Raw genomic sequence first — 13,206 nt, 5'->3', positions numbered from 1 at the left:
CCTCCCTCTCTTTCTGTGCTCCCCTTTAGCCCCCCCAAAATGACTAAAAACAACACAGTGCAACAACAACAACAACAAAAACAACACCATGTTTCCAAGTCCTTGAATTTGTTTCCATAAACAGTACTTTAAATGTTCCGAAGAGTTACACCTTTGTGTTCTTCCCCTAAGGGTATCCTCCTCTAGTCTGTGTGTGAATCCACACAGTCTTGTATAAGTTATCATGTCCAGTTGTGTTTTAAGTCTAACTTCCATATGTGAGAGAAAATGCACTGTTAGTCTCTCTAAGCTTAACTTTCTTCACTTTTTTTGTTGTTGTTGGTCGTGGGGCCTGAACTCTGGGCCTGGGCGCTGTCCCTCAGCTCTTCAGCTTAAGGTTAGCACCCTACTACTTGAGCCACAGCACCACTTGCGGCTTTTTCTGCTTATGTGGTGCTGAGGACTCGAATCCAGGGCCTCATGCATGCAAGGTAAGCACTCTACCACTGAGCCACCTTCCCAGCCCTTACTTCACTTCTAACATAATTTGTTCTAAATTCATCCATTTCTCTGCAAATGGCATATTATTCTTTCTGATGAATGAGTCAAATTTCAGTTATATGTACCACTTTTTTTTAAATTCACTCATCTGTTGTAGGTCATCTGGGTTGTTTCCATAACTTGGCTATTGTGAATAGGTAAGTGCCTTTACCATACCATATCCTGACTTGTTCTGGATAGAAGTCCAAGAGTGGTATGTCTGTCTGGGTAATAGGGAAGGTCTATATTTATTTTTTTTAGGAATCTCCAAACACAGAGTGTTTGGAGTGTACAGAGTGATTGTACATAATGTACATTCCACCAATAGTGCAATAGGGTTCCTTTTTCCCCATCTCCACCAGCATTTGTTGTTATTTGAATTTTTGATGTTGGCCAATCTGAGATGAGATGGAATCTCAGTGTTATTTTGATTTTCATTTCCTGCCTGGCCAGCATTCTGGCCAGTTGAGCATTCTCTCATGTGTTCATTTACCATTCTTCTTCTGAGAAATCTCTCTTTAGCTCCTTTTCCCATGTATTGATTTTCTTATTCGGTTTTTGGGTAGAGGTTAATTTTTTGATCTCCTTGTATATTTCAGATATTAGAGCTTTATTGAATGTATTGCTGGTGAAAATCTTCTAGTCTGTTGGCTGTCTTTCTAGTTTGGTACCTATGTCCTTTGCTGTGCAGAAACTTTTTATTTTGATGAAATCCCATAAAATAGATCTCAAAGTAGTTAAGTTGTCTAAGGATACTTAACTGGAATATCACAACTCCATATCAAAATCACAACTATTTTCAAGAATGTTCTAGTATGTAGTTCTGTATGTTCTAGAAACCTTAAACATTTGGAGTTGAGCTGTCAGAGTATATGAGTACATGTATTACCAGGTTAAATGTCTTAACTTTACAATTTCCATGGTAAATAACTTTCTTATTTCCCATCTGCTAACTAATCACAGAACATGTCTCACATGAAGTGGGCCGAAGGACTCTAGTGAGCTAGTTGTTGGTGTGAACTTTGTCACCATTGGGAATATGCTGTTTTGAAGCAAGTTCCTTAACCATGTTCTGTCTTTTCTCATCCTAAATGTAACTCACAGGGTTTTAATTTTTTGTACAAGCTGTTCAAATAGAGTCAAGGTGCAGAACTGAAATACAGTTTCCCTTGGTAATTTCTACTAGAATAGACTGAAGATGCTGGAAATTCGTGGACATCCATTTGGTTAAGCATTTTTGATAAGACCGCAGGTGCTCCTGTGACTCAGGTTCACCCTCCTCTCCCCCCAGCTACATAGAAGAGTTTTAATGCTTTAATGTTTAATGCGCTTCCAGAAAGAAAGCCTTATCTACTTCTTTCCTGCATGACAGTGTAATTCAGAACCACAGTGAAACCTCTTCATTGCTTTTGGGCCACGTCGGCACATAGTGACACGGGTACAGAGCAGCGTGATCACCTCGTCAACAGGCGAAGTTGCAGTCTTATCAGGACCAGCAGTTGAGGCATTAATGAACTGCATTCTGAACGTTGAAATAGTGGGGAACAAAATTATGAGCTTATCCTGCACGACAACTTCATTGACCAAAATTCTAAGGCAAAAATGGATTGTGCAAAGTTAGAGTGGAGGGAGCCCTGTGATTATATCCGGTAATTGATGGGGCTTTTATGTTTTTGCAGACCTTTCACCAATTGTCTAATTCAATAGATTTTATTTATTTTAAAAGTTTACACATCCTCTCTTATTTTGGTCCCTACTAACAGGCAGTTTTATATGATAAACACAGTAGGTATTGATAAATCCTACTGCTAATTCTGCATTAAAGATTATTATTTCAATTGAAGATTCCATGAAGATGAATAGGAGTTTTTCTTTTTTTTAGATTATGCCTTTTATTAATTCATACACAATCACTTGTTTTCTGGCTTGTTGAAACAGTAAGACAACGCTTGCCACAGTAATGCCTGTCAACATGGCTAACCATGAAACCCCAGCACCACATTCATCTGAAGGGCATTCTCGATGAAGACGGCTAATTTTGCCATTTTCATCCACCCTGTAGTATTTCAGGACAGCCAATTTAACCTTCTTTCTCTTATGCTTGTTCTTCTTAGGAGTGGTTTAAGACTTCTTCTTTTTCTTAGCACCACCCCGAAGTCTCAATACTAGATGAAGAGTGGACTCCTTTTGGATGTTGTAGTTGGATAAAGTTCGTCCATCTTCCAGCTGCTTACCAGCAAAGATCAGTCTTTGCTGATCAGGTGGAATTCCTTCCTTATCCTGGATCTTGGCCTTCACATTTTCTATAGTATCCGAGGGTTCAACCTCGAGTGTGATGGTTTTCCCCGTAAGGGTTTTAACGAAAATCTGCATCCTGGCGGTGGTCCCACCGCTGATGGTGGATCGGAAAAAGCAGGAGATGTTTTTCAAACTATGAGGGAAACTTAGATATATTGGTTAATTATCTTTGAAATTTAGTTCAAACTAAAGTATTACATATTATTATGCTTTCACAATTTCATTCATTTATGTTTGTAGTAGGTAAAATGACTACTGTGTAAGTTTTCTTTATTTCTTTAGCTTTTCTAAAGTCATTTTAAACTGACGTAATGGCTGCAGAATACAAAGTCTCTTCAGTCCTTCATCTAACTTCGCCAAATGTTAGCAACATACAAGCATAGGAGAACTTCAGAGGCCAAAGAAATTAACATTCATATCATGCTGTTTTACTTCACTATGTTCTCTGTTCAGAGCCTGTCAGTTTTTTCATTCACATCCTTTTCTTTTACGGGATTTAGCCTAGGGGTCAGCACTCCCTGTGTTTGTTACATCTTCGTAGTCTTCTGCTCATGAAAGCCTTTTGGTCTTGTATAGTCTGGACACTTCTAGAGAGCTTTGGTCAGTTACCATATAGTATATCTCTTAATGTGGCTTAGCCTAATGTTTGTTTACAATTTGTTTATGTCCATGAAAAATATCTCAGAAGAAATGTGTATTCTTTCAGGGTACATGATAGCCCAAGATAGTAACCTGCAACCATGGAATGAGGTCTGGATCTGCAGATGCCTCTACTAGAAACGGACTCATTTCCATTTTTAAACAATGTATGTCTGTGGGAAAATAAGCTCAAATTCTGCAAATAGACTATTTCTCCTCAAATATTTGCCCATTAACTTTGATATTCATTAGAAGATTTCACCTGAATAAAAACCTGTGTTTTCCAAATGATGACTTCATTTGTTCTCCTTTTAAGAATTAGAATTCTATAGTGTCTTTTCTTTCTCTCTGAAAAGCATATTTGTTCTATTGATTTTTATCAGTATAGATTTATTTGATTCTGTGACTTATAAATCAGAACCATTGTGATTTATTTTCCAACTGAAGATTTAGTTCACTATTAGATTTTTTTTTTTAGGTGGGATCACATCCTTGGATATGCCTCTCTCCTCTTGTGAGCATCTTTTTACTTCCTTTACTAGTGTGCTCTGGTACTCTCTTAGACCTAACGTGGACCACTTTTTTAAGGAGCCGGCTTCCTTTTATTTGAGAGTGGCATATATAAACCAGTACTGTGTGTTCCTGTTGTTTCTCTGTTCCTCCGATTCTGTTCCTTCTTAGCAGGAAGACTAGACATGTGTATGTACACTGATTATTGCTTTCTCACAAATATCCATGGTTTTAAAATCTTTTGTACCACAAACTACAAAAGAGAAATAACCTGAGCTTCAACAGTATTTTAGAAATTAGTGTGTCAAAGACACCATCAAGAAAAAGAAAGGGAAATCTATAACCTGGAGAGAATGCTTCCCTTATCTGGAGAGCCATTTTCCAGAGAAGCCTTCACATGTCTAATAAGCTCACAGAAGTATGTCCATTGTTATTCACTGGGAAGATGAAAATCAAATCCAGGTGAAACACTGCATCTAAGTTGCTTATTCTTTGGGGCAGTTATAAATAGAGCTGCTATATATATTCGTATACAGGGTTGTTTTTTTTTTTCGTAAAGAGAAGATATCTAGAAACAAGAAGCTTGTATTATATGGTTTGTGCATATTTAACTTTTCAAGAGCACTGCCAAACTATTTTGCAAAGTGGCTTTACATTTTCTCTCTACCTATAACATCAGTCTTTTTTACTCAGCATCTTTATTTACACATCTTATTACCAATATTTCAATTCATTCTTTTGAGTGTTCAGTGGTGTCTTAACCTTTTAATTTTTCTTTTTATTCATCACTAATTATTATGATTTGGATAGGAATTGTTCCCCAAGAAGGCTCATCTGTTCAGTGCTTGGTCCACAGCTGGTGCATCTAATCCTTGAGTGGTAATTAGACCCTGACACTTCTCACTTCATCGGGGGTCAGTCCGTTGATTTCTTAGTGAATGGGCTATTAGGAGAGGTCTTACTGGAAGGTGATCACGGATAGCGTGTCTTGGAAAGACCTCCCAAGCGCTGTTCTCTTTCTGACTTTCTGCTTAGTTGAAAGCTCTGCCATCCCACCATCATGCTGTATGAATGGCCCAATGGTGAGGCCAGGAGTCCTCTGAAACCATGAAGAGAAATGAATCTTTCCTCCTTTTAAATGGTTTCTCTCAAATCAACAGTGACAAAAGTCTGACCAATGTACAGACGATGGTGAGCGTCAATTCAGATGTGACTTGAAGTGTTTTGCTCCCTTTTCCCTTGGAAATAAGTTCATAGTATTTTTTTTTTAATGTTTTGACATGATACCTTTGTCAGAAATACAGTGAGAAAATATTTTCTCTTGTCCTTTTTCACTCAACAGTGTCTTTCACAGGCAAAAGTCTATAATATTCTTCCAATTACTGATTTTTTTTTTTCCCTTTCTGGGTGCCAGTGGCTCACATCTACAATCCTAGCTACTAATGATCTTTGGATCATAGTTTGAAGCCAGCCCAGGCAGGAAAGTGTGAGATTCTTATCTCCAATGAACCAAAAAAATACCAGATATAGAGAATTTTTTATGGCCTTTGATACAGTATTTAAAATACTGATAAAAAATACTCTTTTTTTCTGGAAACTTTATGCTTTTACATATACCATTTAGTTGTGTGATTCATTTTGAGTTATATTTTGTATAATGTTTGATATCTAAGCCAAAATTCTCTTTTCTGCATAAAGGTATCATTTGTTAAAAGCACTATGTTTCCTCCTTTGAATAGTCTTTGCACTTCTGTTGAAAGAAAGTCAGCAGTATTTCTTTGGTTCAGTTTCTTTGCTCTATATTAGCATCACAATTTTTAAAAATTAAGTGTACATGAGTTTTAAATTTTACCCTTAAAATGTCATGGATGAATACTTGTATTTTCCTTCAATGTTATTCCTCCTCTTCAGTATTCTGTTATCTAATTTAAACTCATCAAGAATGTCAGATTTGTCACTGTCTTTTTTTCTTCTCTTGAATGACTTGCTTACTGAGCTTACTATGCTATTCAAAAAGTCTTATGGACAAATGATATGTGAGATATGTATGAGAATATAATGTGCCCAGTAACTTGCTCTCTGCTACCCTTTTATACTATTGAATAAGTTGTTATTTTCATTGTTTATGATGTAATTCCTTTTGGGTCAGTTTTGGCATCATAATTAATACTAACCTAAGTCATGTTTATTACTGATTAACCAGTCAAAAGTCGTTGAATACTTCTGAAAAATGCTGTTGTGCAATTTCACTATTGTGTGACCATCACAGAGTGTGGTTACACAAACTAAAATACTGTAGCCTTCTACATTACTACTTACCTAGACTACATGCTGCATCTGTATCATTATATCTATTATAACATATTTCTCCTATATAATGAATGAAATAACATGATATTAAATCAGTCCTAAAAGCTTTCAATCAAGAGATTATTTTAGCACGTATATAAATGGAATTACACTGTAGTTGTCTGCTGAAATGAGCTTATTTCATTTAACAGTGTGCCTAAGCCTGGTCTTTGTCAAGACCTGTTTCTGAGTTTCTTTCCTTTTAGGGTTAAATGCATCACAGTTCACAATCACTATAAATACCAAAGGCAATCACTTCAATGTTTTCTCTTATTTTCTATACATACCTGTATTAGAAGATTCTTAAATAAGTATCTTGGGTGGTAAGGATGGCTTTCTGATAGTGCTCAGATGTGTGAAGGTGAAAAGGCTAAACATTCAATACAGCACTTATACGAATAACAAACCAAAAAGAAATTATATGGCATATATTTATAAGCACCTGAAGCATATAAATCATTAGAATAAATTTTTAAAATTAATTTATTGTTGAAAAGTAAGAACAATATTTGAACTTACAAACTTGCTTACTTTATTTTCTTTTTTTTCCAAAGTAATGATAAAATCACTTAGAGATATATTCTTTTAATAGATGATAATCCATCATTGTAAAGTAGTCTGTTGAATCACATAATAGCTTTTACTGCAGCAGAAGAAAGCGTAGGCCCCAACTTGATAAAACAGTATTTTTGATGGCTGGTCTAGATCCATCTTAACAAGCTCTGCTCAGACATGTTCGCTCTCGTCACAGCTATTAGTGCCATTTGTTGAGTAGCGTGTCAGAGTGATTGGCAGGAAGTCATTCTCTCTTCTTGTAAGAAATCATAATTTTAGTGCATGCTTAAAATAAAAACCTGGCATAAGTGATTTCCTGTTTATAAAAGAAAAGGGCAAGTCTTTTTTGCAAGGGGCATAGATTAATTTAATCACATTGCATGAAATATAAATTCTTTTTGAAAGAGAACTCTTTTGGGGAACCAAGTTCCAGGATTTGCTTTACATTCCTAGTCTGGTTTCACTACATCAGAGTGAAATACAGTGCAGGTTTCCTTTCAGATGTTAGCCAGGGACCAATCTGGATTTCTTTTGTCTTAAAGAGAACCCATGTCTTAAATAATGAAATAGCCTTTTGCATTTAAGTTGCGATCAGTCTCAGTGAAAATGATTGAAACAACTCAACAAATTAAATTTGTGAAAAACTTAAAAAATAATGCCTGGCATCTATTATGGGCTTTTCATGTATTTAATTAATAAAATATATAATTGAAATTACTCTGTCTTCTGTCTTCTAATTAGTGATGTAAGTAGGTGCTGCTCATGATAGATAAGGGTCAAGATTCCATGTTAACATAGGTGGCCTGGATTGTTGACATACTGTACATATTCATGTACATCTACATTATTCTTTTGGTAGTTTATCCTTCATATTTTCTTGATCTGAAACAACACTCCAGACTCATAACGTCTCCCAATTAAGTAGTTAAATTGCATACTTTAACATTTGTGTGTATGTGTGTGCGTGTATGCATATGTGTGCGTGCATGCATGCCAGTCCTGAGGCTTGAACCCAGGGCCTTGAGGGTATTTTGCACCAAGCTAGTACTATGCCACCTGAACCACAATTCCACTTCTGACGTTACAGGAGTTTGCAGTTAAGAGTCTCATGGACTTTATTGCCTTGTCAGGCTTCAAACCATGATCCTCACTTCTCAGCCTCCTGAGTAGCTGGGATTACAGGCCTGAGACATCAGAGCCCAGCTAACATTCTTTATTTAAGTAAATATTTATTAAATATGTTACATTTTTTATAAAACACATAGTCAGCATTGATCTAAGGTACTTCTTGGTGCGTTTTTGAGTTTTTCGTTTGGTTTTGGTTTGTATGCTTTTTTTAATGACATCACTGGGGCTTAAACTTAGGGTGTTAGTGCTGTCCCTTAGCTTTTCTGCTCATGGCTGTGGTTCGAGGCTTTAGCCATGGCTTCACTTCCAGCTTCTTGGTGGTTAATTAAGCTAAGATACTCAGAGACTTTGGTGCCTAGGGTGTCTGGCTTTGTAGAATGGTCCTAAGAGCTCAATCTCCTGAGTAGCTAGAATTAGGGAGTGAACCAACAGTTGCAGCTTTAGCTGCAGCTTTGGCTTTTTCTTGGTGTTTTAGGATAAACTGTTGTTAAAATTAGGATTTTTTTTAACTTCCTTTAGATTCAGATAGCAAATTTGCCCCTTAATTCTGGGATCAGATAGAGTAGGTTTCCCTGTGGAAACTCTTGTGCACATTTAATTTTAATCAAGTTCTTTTGATATGAGGGCTCTTGCTATTTAAATGGACCTTGGAAATCCTGTTTGATACAGAGATGGAACTGCAGCTATAATATGTACAACTCGAGGGTAAATGAAGATGATTAATCTTAAGTGCAAGAAGGCAAGTTGAAGAGTGCTTGATTTTGTAAGAATTGAGTAATCAGAGCTAGGGGCAAAGCAGATGGGTTCCAGGACGTGAGAACTCACAAGTGTTTGTAGCATCAGTAGTTTGTGCATGAGGAGTTCTAAACCACATTCAATGAAATGCTGAAAAAGACAGAGAAATGAAACAGGACTGTTCTTTTACTGAGGCTGAGTAAGACTTAGAATGTTTTATATTTTACTTTACTGTTGACTAGTATAGCACCGTCATCCATATTTCTAGCTTCTCTACCTGTATGTAATGAAGAAAGAGAAACTTGTGTATATATACACTCAAGCTAGTGAAGAGAGAATGTTTAAAATAATTTTAAAATTACCTGCTTATGTCTGTATAATTTATATTCTCTTGGGGAGGTTGGGTGAAGGAGTTTGAATTCACACCAGCTTGTGAGCGCAGTGCATGCTGATCAAGGTCACTCCTTCACTTCCTGTCTCTCCCCGCCCCACCTTTTCAAGTTACCCCACTTGGTTCTCACATGTCTGCATTGAATAGTGGGCAGCCATAGTGCACACACTGCTCATCAACAAGGAGAATGAGGCAGGAGCATCCCAGGTTCAACACTAGCTTTTCTGTGATGAATGCTTTTGGATTATGAATCTTTAAAAATTCTTACCATTATAATCATCAGCAGCATTATTTTATTTTTATTACTATTATTGTTGCCGCTGCTGGGGCTTGAACACAGGGTGTTTTGCTAGCTCTGACTTACTTGTTCAAGGCGCTCTATCACTTAAGCAGTACTTCCAGCTCAGATTATGAATCTTTTTCCATCAAGCAGAACTCAACCCTTAAAGTGAGTTTGACTTCAGATAAAATTCTATTGTAATTTTAAATATATTTTCTTTTTTTTAACTCTCATTTTTCTGGATAAGGAAGTGTGTTTTAATGATGTTCTATGTTCAATTTTAACATACCAAATCTGTAATGTCTTTCTTGCATTAACAAAGATGTTTCAAATCCAGGGCAATGCATTTTTTATTACTTATGGCAGGATCCGTTTGGGTATGTACATCTTCTAGGCATTACGATGTCAAGGTACTCAACTATCATATTAATATGTATAGTCATTTTCACTTGAGTGTAGGAAACAATCTTATTGTGGTAGTACAGACTAAGTTGAATATTTGGCTCAAAGTTTTTAAGCTAAAACTAGAATGAGGCATGTTGACATTTTAGCTTTATTCCTGTATGTTCAGGTTCATGAGCAATTTGCCTCTACACAGGTCCAGTAATGAAGAAGAAAAACGACTCTCCTCCCTGCTATTTCTGTCTTCTGAGAAGGTGTTCTATTGTGTTGCATTTCCTTAATTGTATGCATAGTTCTTTATATTTCTAAGCCATCTACAGATAGGATCCTGTCTTTGATGTGAGTATTTCACTCCTTCCTATCATACAATTCTAGAAAATTGGATACTAACATCCCAGTGATACAAGGTTTATCCTGTGGAATCTAAGCTCCCTGCACTATTTCCTAAATGTTAATTCATAATATTTTTGTTGTATCTGGTGATGAGATAAAAGTGACTTAATTTTTAAGCTTTCTTAGTTTAGAAAGTTTTGTAAATTTCTCTGGGTTCAGGAAACTTATATTCTGTTTCTTTAGTTCGTACATTGCAGATACGCAACAAACCTTCTGAGGCAACTCTTAAGTCCGTTTTCTTTGAGAACTGGTAATTGCTCTGATGTTGAGACCTTCTGATGGTCATCCAAACCTTTTGAATGGGCTCTTTTGTTCCACGATTCCTGTGTAGACTGATGATGCTCAGTGTGTGCTCACAGACACCATCCGGTAGTGTCTGCTCCACCACCCCGGCAGGCATGGCCCCTGCCCTGGCAGTGAGTAGACACTAGTTTACACTAATACCCATTCTCTGTGTGAGATCTATAAGAAGAAACTCTGCAGTGTGTTTTTTTTTTTTTTTTTTTTTTGTCGGTCGTGGGGCTTGAGCTCTGGGCCTGGACGCTGTCCCTCAGCTCTTCAGCTCAAGGCGAGCGCTCTACCACTTGAGCTACAGCGCCACTTCCGGTTTTCTGGTGGTTTATTGGAGATAGGAGTCTCACGGTCTCTCCTGCCCGGGCTGGCTTTGAACCGCGATCCTCAGATCTCAGCCTCCTGAGTAGCTAGGATTACAGGCGTGAGCCACCGGCGCCCGGCTTGCAGTGTGTTTTTTTGGAGGTTCTTCTGGAAATGATCTTTGAGGAGCATCAGCGGAGACTTTTCATAACCTTCTTGTTTCTATTCCTGAATCGGAGACAAAGCTAGAAAGTTGCGTTGACCTGATTCCACCTTGTTAGAAATAATCGACCTCATTATATAGGACAACTGTTGATGAGCACACACTCCTTTCCAAGTATTAACATGTTTTTAAGAGTCTTATTTAACTTCATGAATATACCCCCTACCCCCACCCTGCTACTACTAATCCTAACTTAATGGTGGGAGGGAGGGGGGAGTGAGACAAAGTAACTGACCTGAACTCTTAAGACTAGCAATCAGTCCAGTGTAACATTATTATGCCACTACTTTATGACAGATGTTATATGTGATTCTTGGACCAAATGTCACTATCTCTAAAGTGTTTTATCAATTAAGGTTCAGTCACAGAAACAGAAACACTTTAAGTGGCATGGACTAAGGGATGTATTATAGGAATTAGATCTTTGATAATTATGAGAATTAAAACTTTAAAAGTGGTTCTAATGGAATAAATGCAGTTTATGTATGACGCTTCACTTTAAATTTAGAAGTTTTATATCTACCATATTTTATGCATACCACATCCTGTATTTTCTTGACAAATTACATTTTTTAATGTAACAGGAAGGTAGTTAAATCAGATTATTTCAATATTAATTTAACATTGTTTGATTGGGTAACTGAATTTGAATCAGTCATTGGTATTTAACATGTAAAATGGTGGCATGTAAGATGGGTGCCAGAGGCACCCATCTATGATCCCAGCTACTCAGGAGGCTGAGATCTGAAGATTGCAGTTCAAACCCAGCCCAGGCAGGAAAGTCTGTGAGTGAGCCTCTTATCTTCACTATACTACTGTAAAAGCTGGAAGTGAAGCTATGCTTCACGTAGTATAAGTGCTACCCTTGAGCCAAAGAAGCTCAGAGACAGCGCTTAGGCCCTGAGTCCAAGTCCCAGGCTCCTCACCCAAAAAAAAAAAAAAAGAGAGAGAGAGAGAGAAGTGGTGTCATTGGAAGGCTGGGAGCACTGTACTGTGGATTATCAGTGGTGCGCAGATTTTGTCATTGTCTGCATAGTATTTGTACTCAGAGCTTTTGCAGCGCTATTTCCTGAGTAGCCAGTTGTTTCAATTTGCTCCTTCTTTTTCACCTGTTCCTGTCGTGCCTGTGTGTTTATCAGTGGACCACATAAAATTCAAAATTCTTACCATTCTTCTTTTGCTTCTCAACATTTTTGACCTTATTTATCACATATATTCAGTCCTAATAGGTTAGTGTAGTGCAATTTTTCTATACATCTATCCTCCGAGGTATAAAGTGTGTGTGTGTGTGTGTGTGTGTGTGTGTGTGTGTGTGTGTGTGTGTGTGTGTGTGTGTGTGTGTGTGTGTGTGTGTGTGTGTGTGTTTGTGTTAGGCCATAGTGCTAATCTGGTGGTTTTTTTTTTTTAATCATATGCTGGTTAAAAATCTAAACTTAGATTTGGGTGGATTTCCAGTTACTATATATTATAATGATTCTGCCACCTTTTAATTTATTTTGACTGCACTATTAACCTTTCATAATTAAGATGGTCTGTCTGTTTGACACATAGTATGATCTTTTTAGTTCTTTTTTTTTTAACCTCTAACCATTTCTTTTAACATGTCCCTCATTTACTCATGGTCTCCTTCAAATGCTAAATACTGTCCCATTTATCCTTAGTAACCATGCTGAATTTTTCTGTCCTTTTTAATATTTAGGTTTTATTGGATGAATGTACATTGCCCCTTCTCTAACTGTGTCTTAAATAATTGTCACTTACGGGAATTAAGAGCTACAAAGAAAGGAAAATGCTGACCCATAGACTGAGCAGAGGGAGAAAACGTTCCCACTGGGTCCAATTTCCTCAGAAAGACCATCAGGATGGTGAGTAGGGTCTGAAATTATAGTCTGAGTGACCTCTAGAAAATGATCACTTCACAAAAGAACTTCCTTATGTTTGCACCAAGAAAATAGGGGTGGGGAGTGGCCACCCCTCCAGTGACTGACAGCTCTCTGTGTCCTTGGCGAGGTTATCAAATCCAGGAAGAGGGAATAATAGTTAGAGCACCGAGTGCTAGTTGACAGCAGGTAGACATGCTCCAGTTCCGTGCACAGGCCATGTGCATCGCTGCTTTCATCCTGAAGGGGCTTTCCATTCTAAAGGAACATGTTCACTCATATATTCTCCTCCTACTACTTTTGAGCATAA

General features: G+C 37.3%; 1 protein-coding gene and 1 pseudogene across 4 annotated transcripts in view; one reads left to right on the top strand and one right to left on the bottom strand.

The window, feature by feature from the left end:
- Positions 1–13,206, top strand: part of Znf407 (zinc finger protein 407) — a 373,602-nt gene that overhangs the window by 258,751 nt on the left and 101,645 nt on the right. The window lies entirely within an intron of this gene.
- Positions 2,386–2,923, bottom strand: LOC138831537 (ubiquitin-ribosomal protein eS31 fusion protein-like; annotated as a pseudogene).

This window comes from Dipodomys merriami, unplaced genomic scaffold (genome assembly GCF_024711535.1).
Source record: "Dipodomys merriami isolate MVZ:Mamm:240054 unplaced genomic scaffold, mDipMer1.0.p SCAF_2, whole genome shotgun sequence".
Taxonomy (NCBI): domain Eukaryota; kingdom Metazoa; phylum Chordata; class Mammalia; order Rodentia; family Heteromyidae; genus Dipodomys; species Dipodomys merriami.
The sequence above is the reverse complement of the archived record's forward strand: the minus strand, read 5'-3'. Positions and strand labels throughout refer to the sequence as shown.